The following is a 16,465-nucleotide window of genomic DNA, read 5'->3' on the forward strand; positions in this document are numbered from 1 at the left end:
TACATATACATCCATTCCAGCTGTACCACTGGAATTTAGGACATCGTCTCAATCACTTTCTAATGGTGAAGAGTGCAAGACATGCTCCTCTGCATGTCCTTGTACTAACAGGCAGTTAGATATATGCCTGCCATCTGTGAATATGCCTGGAAATATTTTTTAGTATGACACTACTAAAGTGTCATACTAAAGATTTTGTCATAAGTCTCAGCTAATAATTAAAGAGTCATTATAGTTATCTCAGGTTCTACGAGAACCACAGTATTCTGCATAGAAAAATGTTTCAGTTTAGTGTTGGGGTACTGAGAGTCATCTGTTTCCAGTACATCATCAAGAACATTTTCTTTCAGCCTACTATGCTGCGCTACCCTGGGATTTATAATAAGGCATATCAAGGGGCACCGTCCTGAGGCAGTAATGGACTACAGTTTCTAATTTTTGCCTGGGACTTACATCAGGAAATTAGTATCTCAGTGGCTGAATATCTCTAAGTTTATTTTTGTGTAATGTAAATTGTATCCTACTTCTGATTCTTAACCCCACCATTGTTATGAGGCATGTTTTATAGAGAGGAAGGTCATACAAGTTCTGACAAAGCAGCTACGATGCTTTGCTTTATTTGCAGGCATTAGGGTTAGTGTGGTTTATTTTCTTCTTATGATGCAGTGGGATGAAGCTTATCATTTCTAATGGGTTGAAAGGTCTTGTGTATTTAGAGCACTTGGAATATGTCATTGCACGTCAGATCTGTGCCCTTTCTGGTTATTTTAAATCTGTTCCAAACCATCAGGTTCCTCTTCTTGGGATTACCCTAGTTAGGGTTTACTGTTGATTATATTGTGTAAACACATTGCACCAGATAACTCCCATTCAGAGAGGGGGAAAAAAAAACTCTCGAAGGTTTTAAATTGTAGAATTTGTTAATGCTGTTTTGTCAGAAAAAGCACAAAGACAAAAGGTTTCTGGGGCAATGAGCTGGGGTTATTACTGAGATCCAGTGCAGCAGCTGATAGGGCAATATGCTCATTGGCTGGTGTTCCCCTTCTGAAGAGAAGCTGGGAATATTTTTCTAACTCATCCATTATTGTGAAGGGAGGCACCGTTTTGAGGATGAAATCCAAAACTTGATAGCAAAATTCCTGCTCAGTGAAATATTTTTTTCTCCCATGCATATTTTGCTGTAGATAACTTCTGTATAGTTACACACAAGTTCCTGCAAAAGATACGTGCCTTTCCATGGAAACTTTAAAGATACAGGACAGTATGAAGATGAATGCTGCAGGAAAAACAACGAAGTCCCACATATGAATAAGTAATGTATTCCTAGAACACAGACCACCAACTTTGAGATCACTTCATTATCCAAGCCACATTCTCCCAGTGGAATTCCTGCTGAGCAAAAGGATTTTCAAGGAAAGCTCTTTGCAGCCTCAACAAACTTCATCATTTTAGAAATGACACTTGTGTCTGAGTGCTTTCCAAATGAAAGGAAACAGAAAAAAAAAGTCTCAAGACGTTTTGCTTACCTGGTGCATTATAGTTAATTTTGCCCTTTTTCCTGCATTTTAGTTGGGCAATCAGTTTCTTGGGAAGTTTTGTGGGTTTTACAAAATGTGAAATCATGTGTTGCTATTTATAACTGCCCTGGGTTGTGAAAGCAGATGATTTATCACAGAGCACAGAGGCTGATGTAAACTGTTTGCAGACAATAGTGTTGGGTAGAGGGATAGTGGAAATGTCCTTTCTACTGCAACGTGTAGATTTTCAGACCTGCAGAAGATGCAGAGTGTTGTGAAAGGACACAGCAAAAGCATGAAATGAAAAGAGCTGTGTGTGTAATGGACGCTATGAGTCACATCACCTGTTAGCAGTTACAGCACCTGTAAGTAGATCAGATCTTGAAGCTGAGGTAAATGGCCACCAGTGGATATTGTGTGGGCATCGGTCAGGTGTCAACAGCTAGGGAGAACTCAGATCTGCTTAGCTGTGGTTTAGCTGTTTGGCTCTGCCCTGCAGCAGGGGGAGGCAATGGGTGACCTCCTGAGGTCCTTTCCTGCTCTTATTACTCTAATTCCAAAAGCTAAATGTAAATAGCCCGTGTTAAACCAAAAAAGCCATCAGGTGAAAGATGATGGCTCAGACAAAACCACTCGTAGCTCAAATGCTTGCTTTTGTTAGTGTAACCACAACAAAGCTGAAATAAAATCAATGGTGCATAGAAACATTTATGAAGGAAAACCTCAGTCTCACAATTATTTCTTGTATTAGTGAAAGATAATGGAATAAATGTGGAAATGGATGTACTTACATGGGAGAGAGAAAATAAAAAGATACTTAAGTGAAATACTGCCATTTTGTCAGTTTGGCTAATTGCCATACCAGTATGAACACGGACTATAAAAGCAGCACTGGCAATTCCTTCATTGCTTGGGTGCTTGAGCTCTATGAAGTAAGTATGTCATGGCGTAGTTATTACCTATTACTGCTTATGTATCATTGGGGAAAGCAGCAGTCACATTGAACTAAAATGGGAGTAGAAGCACTGGCCACTATAATGTCCATACAAAGTAATGGTGTATGACATAGCAAGTAATTCTAGTCGTTTGATAACCTTCATGAGTCAATAAACATTCAGGTGACAGGCACCCAGCAATATGCCCCATAACATACCCTACAAAGAATGAACAACACAGCAAATATAGCTGCAAAATAAGGTGTCTTATGATATGAGGCACACTTCTAATGCTGAAGAGGGCTTGACTGGACTAGTACCTGCATGGAAAAATCCAGAAATGTTCCTGTATATCAGGATATTTGACAAATCTGCATCAAGCGTGGTGGCTGAACAGTATTTATCCCCCTGTATGGATGCTCTTACTCGGAATGAAAGTGGCTTTAACATCATTTCTTCCCTTAGGGCTAGATTCAAACAGGGATTTAGAAGTGTATAGCTAGAGTTATTTCAAGACCAGTGTCTCAAGTGTAAGGAGCATTACCTGCTAGACAGTGATATCTTTCACTTGACAAGTAAGACTGAAAATATTTGGACTCTTTACAATTTGAGTCATTTGTTTTACAAGTGTTCGCACTTGCCCAGGCTAGATTCCAAGCAGTAGTAAGAGTGGATTTAAGGAAGGGGATTTGGAAGACGAGACATGTCCTCTTGCAAAGACTCTTGATAACCTGAATTTAATTCTCTGCTTAAACTTAGCTTTTCTTTGTCACCTTGGCATGTCAGAGTTTCTCTCTTCTTTCTTTGAGTGACTGGAGGATTGGGAATAACTGCATTTTTCAGAGAGCAATCCTATGAAGGCATCTTCAAGATCGTCAGGTATCTATATGGGGGGGGAGGGGGTAGGGGGGCAGAAATAAGGACCTGAAAGAGCTGAGAGCCTGGGCTCTGTGAACGATGTTGCACAGAGATGATAGTGGAAGTGGAAAGTTAAAAAGAAAAAGAAAAAAAAAAAAGAACCATGGGGCTAGACAAGTATATGAACTACGTTAGGGACAGAGAGAAAAAGTCTGTGGAGGAGAAGAGACTACAGAAGCTGACAGGTGGCTGCTTGAGTTTGTAAATGATAGTAGAGTTCTTCCAGTGAGCATGCTGGATCTGTCTCTCCCTGTGCCTTTTATAGCTCTGGAACTAATTTTACAGATTAACTATAGTGTTTGTCAACTCCGTGTATCTGGCACTGAATTTGTAAATCCATCCTTTCTATTTCAGTCAGGCATGACTGGGTGAACAACCTCTCTAAGTCAAAGAAGTGGCATGAATAACTCTTCCTTGAAATAAGGTCAATGTTATCCTCATGTGACTTGAGCTCTGTGGAATGATCAAAGACCTACATCAACCTGGTGCTATTAGCAACACTGGATGCAGAAAGATTTTGTCATAAGTCTCAGCTAATAATTACAGAGTCATTATAGTTATCTCAGGTTCTACAAGAACCACAGTATTCTGCATAGAAAAATGTTTCAGCATCAAATTCACCTTAGGATGCAAGAAATTTTAGGTCATTACAGAAAAATCCCTGTGTTATGCCCAATGTTCTGCTTTCATAGTGAACATTTACTAAAATGTTTCTAGGATGCATATTCTTGGTCTTTGTCACTGTAAAGCTAAACTTTTTCTTGTCACATTAGAATGCAGTTTATGGAATTTTTGTTTGGTTTTCTGTTCCTTTATAAACTTCTGACTTCCTACTCCAGTATATAAGACAACTGATTTGAACTGCTATTGTCAGCTACCTTTGCTATACAAATGGTATTTTAAATATAAAAAAATGGTAATGGTTGTCGCGGCCTGTTGCTCTTTTCAAATAGAATCAGAAGCAAATTTGTTTGTTTTTTAATATGCAATCTTAATCTATCTTAATTTAGTGTAGTAAACTTTGCCGTACCACAAAAAGAAATGGACAATTCTGTACATTTTTGTCAACAAAATGATGGAATGGCACCATAAAAATAGTGCCCATAAAAATAGCAAAAAGCATTATATCCTGCTAGTGGAAAATGACAGTACCTTTTGCGAAATTATCTCGCTTACAGGTTTCTTTGATCACTAAAAGTATTCTGGATCAAATAGTAGGTAATCTCTTTAGAGTTTACCAGTTTCGCTGCCATATTATATTTCTGCTTATCTGTCAATAGGTGTTCAAGATCTGCACTGTGTCTATCTCTATCTACTTAGAAATGATAAGGTAGGTGTTTTTACACTGGAAGACTATCTTCCTTATTTATTTGTAACAATTCTCAGCATAAATTAAACAGTATAGGTAGGAAAACTTGTTCTCATATATACTTTTTTTTTTTCATTTCTATGTATAATATTAAGTCTATGCTATATGACTTTTACAAACATGCTGCCAGTTTCAAAAACGTAGGATTTTAAAAATAGTTTGTGGAAAGCTTATGGTATACTATCAAATCAACATGAACATTCTCTTTACCGTACAGCCCCTGCTGTTTAGCATGGACTAAAAAGACCCTACTGTTATTAATAGTATCTCAGTCCTGCTCTTAGCCCTGAGTGCTTAGTGCAGGACCTGGGATATGGGAGCAAAATTCCTTTTCCATTCCTTGCCTAGTCAGATAGATGATGGTCCTGGCTGATTGCAGGGGTATGGCATATAGGGAATCTCAGCCTTGCAAGAGAATTCAGAAAAAAATGTTCTGTACTATAGATTTAGTGAATCTTCTCAGATTACCCAAGAGAAGCAGACATCTAAAATACCAGCCTATCTGGCAGATAACTGGGATGATTGGTTGTGAGGTGCTGCTCTGTTATGGGAACCATTTTTTAATAACTTATGGATCCATCTTCGCATTTGACTCTTCTAGTTTACCAAGTTTACGTCCAAGAAATTGAAAGGAATATGGGTTTATAGGGTTTGCTGATTTTACAATACTTGTTGATAAACTGAAATGCAGGTGTTTTCATTCCTGGGATGTGGCAAAAGTAATAAAAGGCTTGATTTGGCTTTTTTTTTTTTAATTACTGTTTTTGGATGAAATCTTTTTTTTTTTTCCCCCTTGTTGCATACATACAGCTAAAATATTTATAAGTTCCCTTTCTCAATGGTGGCCAGCTATTTCCAGTGATAGTAATCATATTTTCCTTTTTATTTATTTATTTTAGTCTAGTGGATTGTACAACTCTGGTTTTTCTTTACAGTCTTTCTAGGCATAGCTGTAGCCATTAATAGCATATTTGAGCTCTTGTATTCTAAAGGCAGGGAATTTTGGCCAAACTCATCAGTCACCTCAGTGATGTGGGAATACGACCAAAAGGCAATTTCTTATCCACTGAAAATAAGTCAGGAGATTAAAAAGGATTGAACAAACTAAGAGAGCCATTAATGTAGGTTGGAGAATAAATTCTAGATATAATAATATAGAAAATTAAGGTGGAACATATTTGGTTTTAGGGAACTGCAGTGATCTAGATCCTTTGCACCTTGTTGTATATATGATTGTTTACATAAGCTGTCTCCTTGGAAGACAGGGGGATTAAATTTACACGCAGGGTCTGTTTTTTTTCTGAAGAATTCAATGAATGTATTTTCCTTAAAGGCAGCGGTCCTTTTCCACACTGCTCCTTCTTCTGGTGACAGATTATATTTTAGTAATCAGAGAAAAAGAAATGAAATACTGAGTTACCTGTGCTACTGCTCTGCTAAACAAATTGTTCTGCAGTTTCCAGGGCCCTGCCTCCAGGGTCCAATGCAGGGCAGCCAAGAAAGGGACTTGCACATCCTAACAGAATTAGACTGGTGTTCCAGAAAAGAAACTGAGTCTGATCTCTGCATTTAACCTCACATCTGAACAATGAAACATACTGAAGCCATTAGCTCTTTAGCGCTAAACTTAGGAATGAGGAATTCCCCAGATGATTTTGGCATTCCAGGGCTGCTACCACACAACATTTGTGGGGATGTGAGGAAGATCCAAGATGCACATGAGCGTGCACGCACACACGCACATCTATCTGTAAAACTTCCATTACTCCCCAAACTGCCTGGTGAGCTAACTTTCTCCTTTAATGATACTAATAAGGTCTTGAAAAATTACCTGGTATCACAGATATTACTGCAGAGGCAATCTCACTGGCAAGCAAGAAGGAAATAGTAACAATGCTTTTGTTAATGTAACTGATGAGAAGGCTTAAACCTGTTAGTGTTAAAACTGGCTCTGATGTTTCATATTAAACGCTTTCATCCATTTCAAGGAGTTAATACTTTTTCCTGAAAAGAATCTTGGCAGAAACTAGCTGTACATTTCACGTAGGCTCCATTCCGTTCTGCCTTCATGGCCAAATGCCACCATGTCAGAAGGTGGATCTTTGATTAGCTGAAGGACACCAGATCACAGGTACTTTACAGTGATCTGGTTTCAGACCCTGCTGATAAAACACAGAGCAAAGCCTAGATTCACTCACCAGAGGGAAAGAACCATCTCTGATACAAGTGCAAAACAGCCACATGATATAATTTTCAAAAATACATGCGAGCAATGCCAGTGGCTATCCAAGTTTCTTGCCCCATGTCATGACCCACTCAGTCTCATTTGTTCTCCATTGCCTTCCTCTTCTGTTTTCTTCCTCAAACCAGGATCAAGGGCGTTGTACTTTCCAATGTCTTTATCCCCATTTGGTTAAAGATATTTACTCTTATAAGAGGATAAAATAACCTTCTCAAACTCTGGAAGAAAATGATTTAATAGCTTTACACAGCTGGGCCAGCCCACTGGGAGTATCTTGTCTGCCCACAGGTGTAGTAGAAGCCATCAGACTTTCACAGTGGTACTTCATGGCTTAGTCCTTAGCTTGGGCCAAGACAGGACATTACCTGGAAAGTTTCTAACCGTCATTTTTGTACTTCAAATTGTGGAACATTTGTTTCTGCATTTGTAAGTTTTTCCCCTTGCTGTGTCGCCTTATTGCTAACCTGAAATTGAAGCTTTGGCTTCTAGCCATTTTTCATATATATATATATGTTTGTATGCCAAATCAAAGACTTTTCTCACTATGAAGTAATACAGTGTGCTCAGACTCCCTGTAAAGCAGGTTTTCTGCCATTTTTGTCATTCTCTTCAGAAATCTTTCAATTTTATTTATTTATTTTTACATTTTCTTCTGAAACTATGGATGCCTGACTGTACTATTCCAGCCAAGGTTTGTCTACTGCTGTGTATGGAGGCTTCAGACATACCTCTGTTAACTCATGCCAGATGCTAATGCTTCTGCCTTTCTGCATCTCCTTAGAAATTTGCTAAAAATGCATACCAGTTCTCATCACCATAGTGGGAGTTGGAGGTTCAAACACCAGTTAAATCCATTTGTTAATCCAAATCCAAAGTTAAATCCAAACACTTTGTTAAATCCATTAATTTATTTTCCTGTCTCATTCCTGACCCTAACATCACCTGCGTGGATGAGGATGAAGCAGTTAAGCCCTTTCCCCCTGTTATGTCAGGATCGACCCCGCTGCAGTGGGAAGGACGCTGGTGTCTGTGCCCAGGGGCAGGCAGAGAACACAGGTGAGAGGAAGCAGCATGGCTGATTGTGAGTGCTGTGTTGGCAGGACAGACATACATTTGGTGAAATTGGTTGTTAATATTGGCCTGCAAGGAGAATGAAACCTCACGGTGCATCACGTCCTTGAAGCTGTGGACTTCCAGTGAGAAAATGTACATGAAGATCATAGGTCCCATTAGGACTCATTCCAAGTTCCTTATTGATCATGAGTGCTAATTTTTGTGTCATCCTCACCCACCTGCCAGGAAGATAACTGCGAGCTGGTATCTCACATGCTGCAGCAGGTCACAGGGGATGCCTCCATGCCATCTACCTGGGCTGGAGAAGTGCCTGGCAGCAGAGCATTCAGGAAACATTTGGCGAAGCTGTTAGCAAGGACACCTCCCATCCCCAATTGCCTCCCTGATATTCCTGACGCTAAGCAAGGTGCCCTGCCTGTCCTGTCATTTGCAGGCTGATGCAATGCAGTGCTCTCTTCCTGCTCAGAGTCCACAGGTGACAAGTAGTCGCAGAGGGTGTGGAGTAAGTCTGGGGAAAGTCGTCAGGCAAGTGGAAGCATCTCATAATATGGTTTAAGCTCAGCAGGAACATTACTAGACTACCTGGTTTTTGGTACATAAAGCTTGTGAAGCCAAAAGTGCTGTCACTAACCCATGGAAGAGTCCTAAAGAGGCCATCTGTTCACTTCTAGTGTGGGGGTATACTGCATTTCACATGGGGATGGGGAGTGCACCACTGACTTATTTTGACGGTAGGTGATAGCAATACAGTATTTCCTTGACACAGTGATTGTAAAGCTGCATGCTGGTATCTATCTGTTCTGTCTCTATTGTTCATCTCCCCTCTAGTGTTATGGTTATCACTTACAATAAAAGGACACTGATTTACAAAACAATTGAGATTTATTAATGAGGAATTGTTGTGGGATGAAGAAGTCTACTGAGAGCTCCATAGGAGGAAAAGGCAACCCAGTGGAGCAAGATGTACATATTGGCTGGTGGCAATGGCTCGCATTCCTTCAGCTTTGTAGCTCAAAGGTTGTATTTCCTGTGGTTGCCAGTGCATTCCCTACCATTGTTTCCAGTAGTTCTGTTGTATGTTTCACTGTCTGGATTGCATTCAGCATATCTCTGCCTTTCCTCTTCTCTTTCAGTACTTTGCCGTTCCCATAAGGATGCTCCTAGATGGGAGCAGAAGACCAGTTCCTCTTTGTCCTTGTGGCAGCTGTAGATGCTTTGGGAAAGAGCACAATAACAGGACATATTTGGAGGGATCCTTTCCCAGGTATACCATCCTAACTTGGCACAGTCAACACCATAGGATTTTCTGCTTCTTTTGGTGTTTTGTTTGCCTCTGGATTTAAGCTTACAAAATACACACTCACCACTCCTTTTTTACCCCATGGTTCAAACAATCACCAGAAATTTTGCAGGGGGTGTGGAAAGATATTGCAGAAATTTGTTCCTTGAGGTTACAAATGAGATGAAAAATAACCCCCCCCCAAAAAAAAAAACAGGACAGATAATTGTTCCTAGCCTTTTAGTTCCTCACTTAAAAACATATATTTAAGCCTTAATTAAGGTCTTGAAGCAAACACTCCATTTAAGGCCTTGGGTGCTGAGTATTTTTTCTTTTTACTGTGCAAGATCAGCATCTTGTAAAACTTCTCCTGGGAATACTGAATTAAAGGGATAGGAAAGGGAAAGCAGAGGAAACATTTAATGAAGGAAGTTAAGCTGTTCCAGACAGAATCCTTGAGGGAATATCTTTCAAGAGGAATCCCTGAGTGGTGGGACACAAGCTGGGAAAATATGCAGCCAATATTGTTTACAGCCTTCTGAGAAGTGCTGGTGAAATTATGAAGGAGTGTTTTCTTGGCACAATGAATTTTATTCCTCTGTGCCATATGAGCAAAGTGCTAAGCAGCCTGTGAAATACTGCCTTTAAGTACGTGAGTGATAACAGGCTTCAGTGGTTGTAAGCCACGGAATGGAGTGTGGCTACTTCCCATGAGCTTTTTTACAGGCTTCTGCCAAGCTACCTCCTTGCTGCTCTTTCCCATCCCTAAATAAATAATACTGTTATATGTTCTTGTTCTATCACATGGCAAGACAGACAGAGTGACAACCTGAAATCCGTGGGGCACAATCATGTACTCAAATCTGTGTCTGAACAAAAAAGGTGGGCTTCTGACAACATGCACAGGCACAAGACAAGTTTATGCAACTGAGGCTGAGTTTGTGGCAGAAAAAAAAATATCCTGCTGTATTTCAAAATTACATATATTATCTGGAAAATAATGTAGCTCAATTTCTGTAAGCCATCCTACATGCGTTTTCTCTTAGTTACTATATACATGTATCACATTTCATACCGCACATTCATTCATGAGCAAATGAACGTGTTCTGTGTGCACTTATAATTTACTCCTCTACTTTTCTATATGATGGCATTACGGTGAATTAGTTTTGTCATACTAACTGCATTACAAATACTGCATAATACGCTACATACGGGTTTAATATGTTTCATTAATTTAATTGAATTGTGAGCTTTACAGAGATCAACAAACTATCATTTGCTGTATCACTGAAATTAAAATGCTGCCATGAGTGCTGTCTTTTGCTCTTGCATTCAGCCTATGCTTTTGGCAATAATAAAGGTGACTTATTGGCTTATGTGAGGAGGGAGGAGGCCATTTGCTAGATTTTACTGAAGTTTAAAAGAGGAGTGACATGAGTTGGAGGAACCTTGTGATCCAGTTTCGGGAAACTATTTTTTTAGGCAGTGAATCAGAGAAAAAAACTTGCCAGAGAAGAATGGAAGATGATTTGGAAGCATGCTAATGAGCTGGGGGAAAGACAGGATTCCCACATTTTTACTCTTAACTACCTTCACCGGCTGCGAAGGTAAGGCTCAGAGATGCTCACTCGACGTTTAAATAAGTAAATATTACTTTGAATTTAAGGTTTTTGCTCAGGAAATTGACAGAGACTTGTGTGCATGTCAAATGTTTAGCTGAGTTTCCATTCTTGTGGAGTAATGAATATTCAGGCACCTGACTTTGGGCTCTGTCCCTAAGTTAGGATTTGGACTGGACCAATGCTGGACTTTCAGACAAGTCATTGTACTCATTCTTTGCCTCTTAGTCAAAGTCAAGCCATGGCTTCCTCTCTGCACCCTACCAGCCATGCTGCACCTGTTCACTGGCAGGGAATAGATGTGGGAGCACAGCAGCTCTTGCAGTATCATCGGGCCTTTTGGATTTCAGGTAGTAGTGCTCCAGAAGGTTACCAGACACCTGCCTGTTGAACGTAAGAAGAACTGCATTCGGCAGGCTGTGTGTCTCCATTTCTGCTGCTCTGATGTGACCCACTGGTAAGGGTTTGCACTGCTCCTAGAAAGGAGCTTGCCAAGTTGTCAGCAGGATGTGTCAGCAGCAAGTAGCAAGCATAGTGTACATGTGTCCCTAATGGAGCAAAGTAAATACTCACAGTGTAATTCCTGGGCTTAGACCAACAGCTCTGCCATGATTGTATCACTTTCTCAGCTGTGACCCTGCAAAGCAAACTTACTTTCCCTGACCTTTAAGGCCTTTTAAAAATTGCTGGAATATATAGATCCTAAAAGACAAAATAATATATATATAGTCTAACTTCTATGCATTAAAAAAATACATGCACACACAGCCCCTTGATCTCACCTATGCTCTTTGCTTCTTAGTGCATGAGTTTACTTTCGTCTGCACTAAAATGTGTTGTTAAATGAGGCAGGTTAATGGGATGATCCACTTTTCTCTGTAAAACCAGCCTACCCTTATAATTAATGCTGTAACTATTCCCGGTCACATATTTAATACACATGTGCTCAGACAGCTTGTTGCTGAAATAGCAACTTACCGTGTAAGATGTCAATTTATCTTTTCTGTCTTTCATGGGTAAAGGCATGGGAATTGTGAACAGAATCTCTGAGGAAAAAAACAAAAAACAAAAAACGAACATGAATCGATCCACTCTGTGACCAATGTATTATAATCTATAGAGATTCTGGCCTCTAGGAAAAGCAGTAACTCTTCCAGAAGAAATATGCGTGCTTTTCCTCACTGAGACTTTATTGAGGTCACATGCAAGACTTTAATGGGCTTTTCTTCAGGCAGTTTGTTCTTTTAAGAAGCAGAGTAACTCCTGGAATATATTGTGGTCCTAAGGACAGGGCCCCCAGGATAGACTCGTACCTAGAGCAAGCCGCAAGAAATCAGTGCAATCAGCCTCTCAAATTACAGCACAATGTGGCACAGATCTCTCTGATTCCTCACCCTCAAGCCAGAGGCATAATCACGTAATAATTCCTAGTTAAGCAAGGGTGTGGTCATCTGCTAAAATCTTTGTTTGCAAAACATAAACAAGTTTTTCTTCCTTAAGGAAGAGAGAAAAGGAACAATTTTCAGACTTTTTTTTTTTTCTTTCTTTTTCTTCTTTTTCAGGTCATAACGTCAGACCATTCAGAGCTCAGCAGGACAGATAAGAACTCAGATGAAGTTTCCATACACCACCACACAACGGGGAGACAAGCTTAGTCATGAGCATTCTTCTAGTGTTTTTCTCTTCCTTCCATACACCCAGAAAAATAGATATTTTCTCTCAAAATTGCTAAGGAATGTATTATCTAGTAGCTCACCGTGGTCCTACAGCCTTGAACATGTGCCTGTCTGCTCCAATCTCTGCATATGGCAATTACCCAGTGTCTGCTCATATTATCTTAAGTCAAGGGAAGCCTTCACTGAAGACAGTAAGTGCTCACTGAAGACATTAACTGCTGCTAGCTGCTTTAGGCACCCAGATTCCCAAAAGTAATGTTGCTGTGTGTTGTCTGGGCTTGAGCTCCCTTGAGGATGCTATTGAACCTCCACTGGGCTTTTGTCAGAAAATAGCTACTTACCCTCTGAACTGTAAACCTCCCCCCGCCCCCGGAAGGCAATGAAGGAACTGCAAAGTGGGATTGATCTGTTTGTTGACATTAAATAATAGTAAAATTTTGAACTGAGGCTAATTATGGCAATTTTTGTGCAGGAAAGGTGCGGGTTGTGTTCACCAGGTCTAGTGGTTTTATTTGGACACACCGCAGCGCTGCAACATGCTAACGTTTCATTGCCAAGCAGCCAGTAAAAAAAAAAAAAAAAAAAAAAAAGCTGATAATTTACAACTGGTCTCTATGGAAAGATGATGGAAAACGTGAATTAAGGACAATTGATCCATTGTAAGAATGATTTAGGAGTAACTGGAACTTGCTTTGGCCACGAGATTAGCTGTGTGAGCACTGTCTTGTCTACCAGATTAATGCTTTAAAAGTATATGAATGAAATCATAAATAAAATCAGCATTTTAAATAAATGGTGGCTTGCATTGGTTGTAGTATTTTGCATTTCTTTTGCTTCTTTTCTTTTGCTTTGGATTTTCTTTTCTGCATTGCTTTTTGAAAGGTTCACTGGGGAAAGACACTACTGGCTAAGTGAGAACAACAAAGTATATTTGAAAAGTCATTTTTTAATTACACTTGGTGTCTGTTGCTGAGCTGCAAGTGGGTTGTTCACTGCATAAAGGTGCCATCATTTGGCCTGACAAATGAGAGTGGGAGCCCCGTGTCAGAGACTGCACCCTGTTCAGGCACCAGGATGGGGCTAGGAGGTGAAGAGGAATAGCGGGCGTAGGATTTGCCAGATGTGAGCAGTGCAAGTGTGGAAGCTGGTGTGAATTCTGACTGTTAAACTTTTAGCTCACGATAATCACCTAATAACATCGATTTTTGTTGCTAATATGGGGCTGGGAAGGTTGCTATCAGCCCCTGAGGCAGGAAAAGATTAAAAGAAAAAAAAAACACAACCGTCTATCAGAGGATCAAATGTATGAACAAGAGGCAGCCACCAAGATCCTCAGAAGTGCTTTAGTGTCGAGATCTTAATTGAACTTTACTTACAAAAAAGCAATTCAGATTTTAAATTGAATAAAGCATATGTCCTGCCATGAGGGTGTTTGGAACTGAGCCCAGGAGAGGCTGGCTGCAGTTTGGTCTTAAGGCTGACTCTGCAACTGTTTGTATGTGTAAATTGTTAATTTTATAACTTGATATGAACATGTATTTTACATTTTAAGCAGCCAAAGTAATACTCAGACAGTACTTGCTCAGAATAACATCTGGCAAACATCTTACAAAATAGATGCCAAATACTACTTTAATTTCGTGAAAAATTTTATTAGAAACATTTTAAGAAAGGAAAACAAATCTTTGATGTAAGTTTTATTAGCAAGCCATTCAGAAGAGAATTTAGGGAATAGTACTTTCATGGTTCTGCATCGGGAGGAGAAATTGCTTTAATTAGATATGGTATGTGATCAATTCTGCATGCTATGATTAGGAGGACAGCTCTAGTAATTACACATACTGTAAGATGTCCAAGTCCATGAACATCTGTTCCTAATCATCAAACCCAGAATATAGAAAAAGCTTACGTTTATGTTCATTTTGTATCACAAAAACCCAAATCTAGAACTTTTTATTGTGATCTTTATGCAAAAATGTCAAATTTATTTTTTTTTATAAAATAAAAAATAGCAATGTATATGCCATATTTTCATCAACATAACTGAGAAAATCTTTATGAAACACATAAGCACTTAGGTAGGCAGAGGTAACACATTATTCATGACCTGGCTATGCACAACATTTATAATCTTTATTTTTTTTTATTTTTATTTTTTGACAAAATAATTATATTGGTACAACTACTGGTGTGGATATAATTACAGCAGCCCAAACATGCCTTATATTTGATAGAATTTATTCTCTTTCTAATTCAAAGAAATTTACATACTAGCTATATAAATTCACCAGTACTTGTGGGATAAAAAGAAAAGGGCAGAAATAGACTGTTTTTATTATCTTAAGTAATTCAGTGCAAGACATTTTGACTTCTTGCTCATGCAGTTCGAAAAACCTTCTTTTCATTTGTTTGTTAGCATGGATTTAACTTGGATGATACAGTACTGTAAAGACAAAGCCATAATTCTTCAGCACCATAATACTTCAGGTAAGGCATGACAGTTAAAAAGCATATTTGTTGAGCCCCTCCAAATTTTCTAGTTGTAGGTAGGAACTTTCTAAATAAAAGGCAAGGAGATGGAATAAACTTGAGCAGTATCACTGCTCACCATTTTGAACACAATGTTTTTGTAGCCATTTGGATCAGAAAAGTGGGAAAAGAATCAGAATTCTGATTTTTTTTTTTCAATTATAAGGACTTTTGCCATTTTCTGCTTCAGCAGCTTACAAAAAAAACCCAACCCAAACCAAACCAAACCAAAACCACAACAGAATGGACAAGATGATAAAGAGAGGAAATCCAACCAAGACAATTCTGATATCTTAGTGGTATTTCAGTAGGACAGTGACTGGTGAAAGCCAACTGCATTTTTCATTTGAGCTAAAGATATCCCTGAAATGAAGTTTGTCTGTACTGACAATTGCACAGTGGAGGCTTAAATCATAAAATTCAGATAATAAGCTATTGCTCATACATGAGCTAACAGAACTGGAAAAAGGGAAGTCTGTTCCCTAAAACTGACCCACTGAAGAGTGTACTGTGGGGAAAGACTTGCTGTAGATATTTATTTGTCCTCGGCATCAGCCCAGAGGTCCTTATTTATTTATTTAAAATAATAATAAAAAATATTTAATATCACACTCAATTCTAATTTTCTTTGGAAGCTGTGGCAGAACTGGAAGTGTGAAAACTCAACTGCAAACCAGCAAGGAAGATGGAGAGGGTGAGAATTGTTTTGATCGCTTTATCTATGACTTTCTTCTTCATCATCACCTATGTTGATGTTAAGTGACCGTGTAATGTCTTTGAGAAAGAAAAGGCACAGTAAAGATTTCAAAGCTGATCATTTCAGTAAAAATCCCTTTAATGCTAAGAACTTTGCCTTCTGGTGTGGCAAACTCTACATTTCTGAGGGTTTTCTGACTTGAAATCCCAGACAATGCATCTTAACTCGGCTCCAGCTTCAGTCTTCTGGTTGGTGGAGCGGTATTACCCTGGATGGATCCTCTGTGTTATTACAATGCACCATTTTAGGCAGACTCACTTCTCTGTCATTGGGATTCAATCCCAGGAAAACGTTGCTATCCTTGGTAGCGTGGGATATGGTCTCTGGAGAGAAATATCTATTTTAAAAATAAATCAGTTTTTAGACAATCAGAACATTATGTATGGTAGTTTATTATTTCCTTTCAAATCTAAGTAGTTGCCCTGAATGAAGTGCTTATCACTCAAAATCACAAAGGTGAGACAAACCTCTCTAAAGCAGGAAAATACATACATGGGTGTTGGCATAGTCAGATTCCTAAAAGAAGCCAGCAACTTAAGAACCACTG

General features: G+C 39.1%; 1 long non-coding RNA gene across 9 annotated transcripts in view; it reads left to right on the top strand.

Annotated features, from left to right (window-relative positions):
* The window catches only part of LOC125182190 (uncharacterized), a 100,005-nt gene extending 86,783 nt beyond the window's left edge, over nucleotides 1-13,222 (top strand). For 5 of the 9 annotated variants that reach the window (XR_010831778.1, XR_010831784.1, XR_010831781.1 and 2 more), the window contains exons 2-3: nucleotides 9,189-9,319; nucleotides 12,519-13,222. This is a non-coding gene — a long non-coding RNA (uncharacterized lncRNA). Of the gene's footprint in view, nucleotides 1-4,633; nucleotides 4,701-7,603; nucleotides 8,038-9,188; nucleotides 9,320-10,819; nucleotides 10,945-12,518 lie in introns of those variants that run through there. The other 4 variants (XR_010831780.1, XR_007161368.2, XR_010831785.1 and 1 more) reach the window with 4 other exon arrangements.
* The last annotated feature ends 3,243 nt before the right edge of the window (nucleotides 13,223-16,465 follow it).

The sequence above is a fragment of the Anser cygnoides genome, chromosome 5, assembly GCF_040182565.1.
Source record: "Anser cygnoides isolate HZ-2024a breed goose chromosome 5, Taihu_goose_T2T_genome, whole genome shotgun sequence".
In the NCBI taxonomy this organism is placed as follows: Eukaryota; Metazoa; Chordata; class Aves; order Anseriformes; family Anatidae; genus Anser; species Anser cygnoides.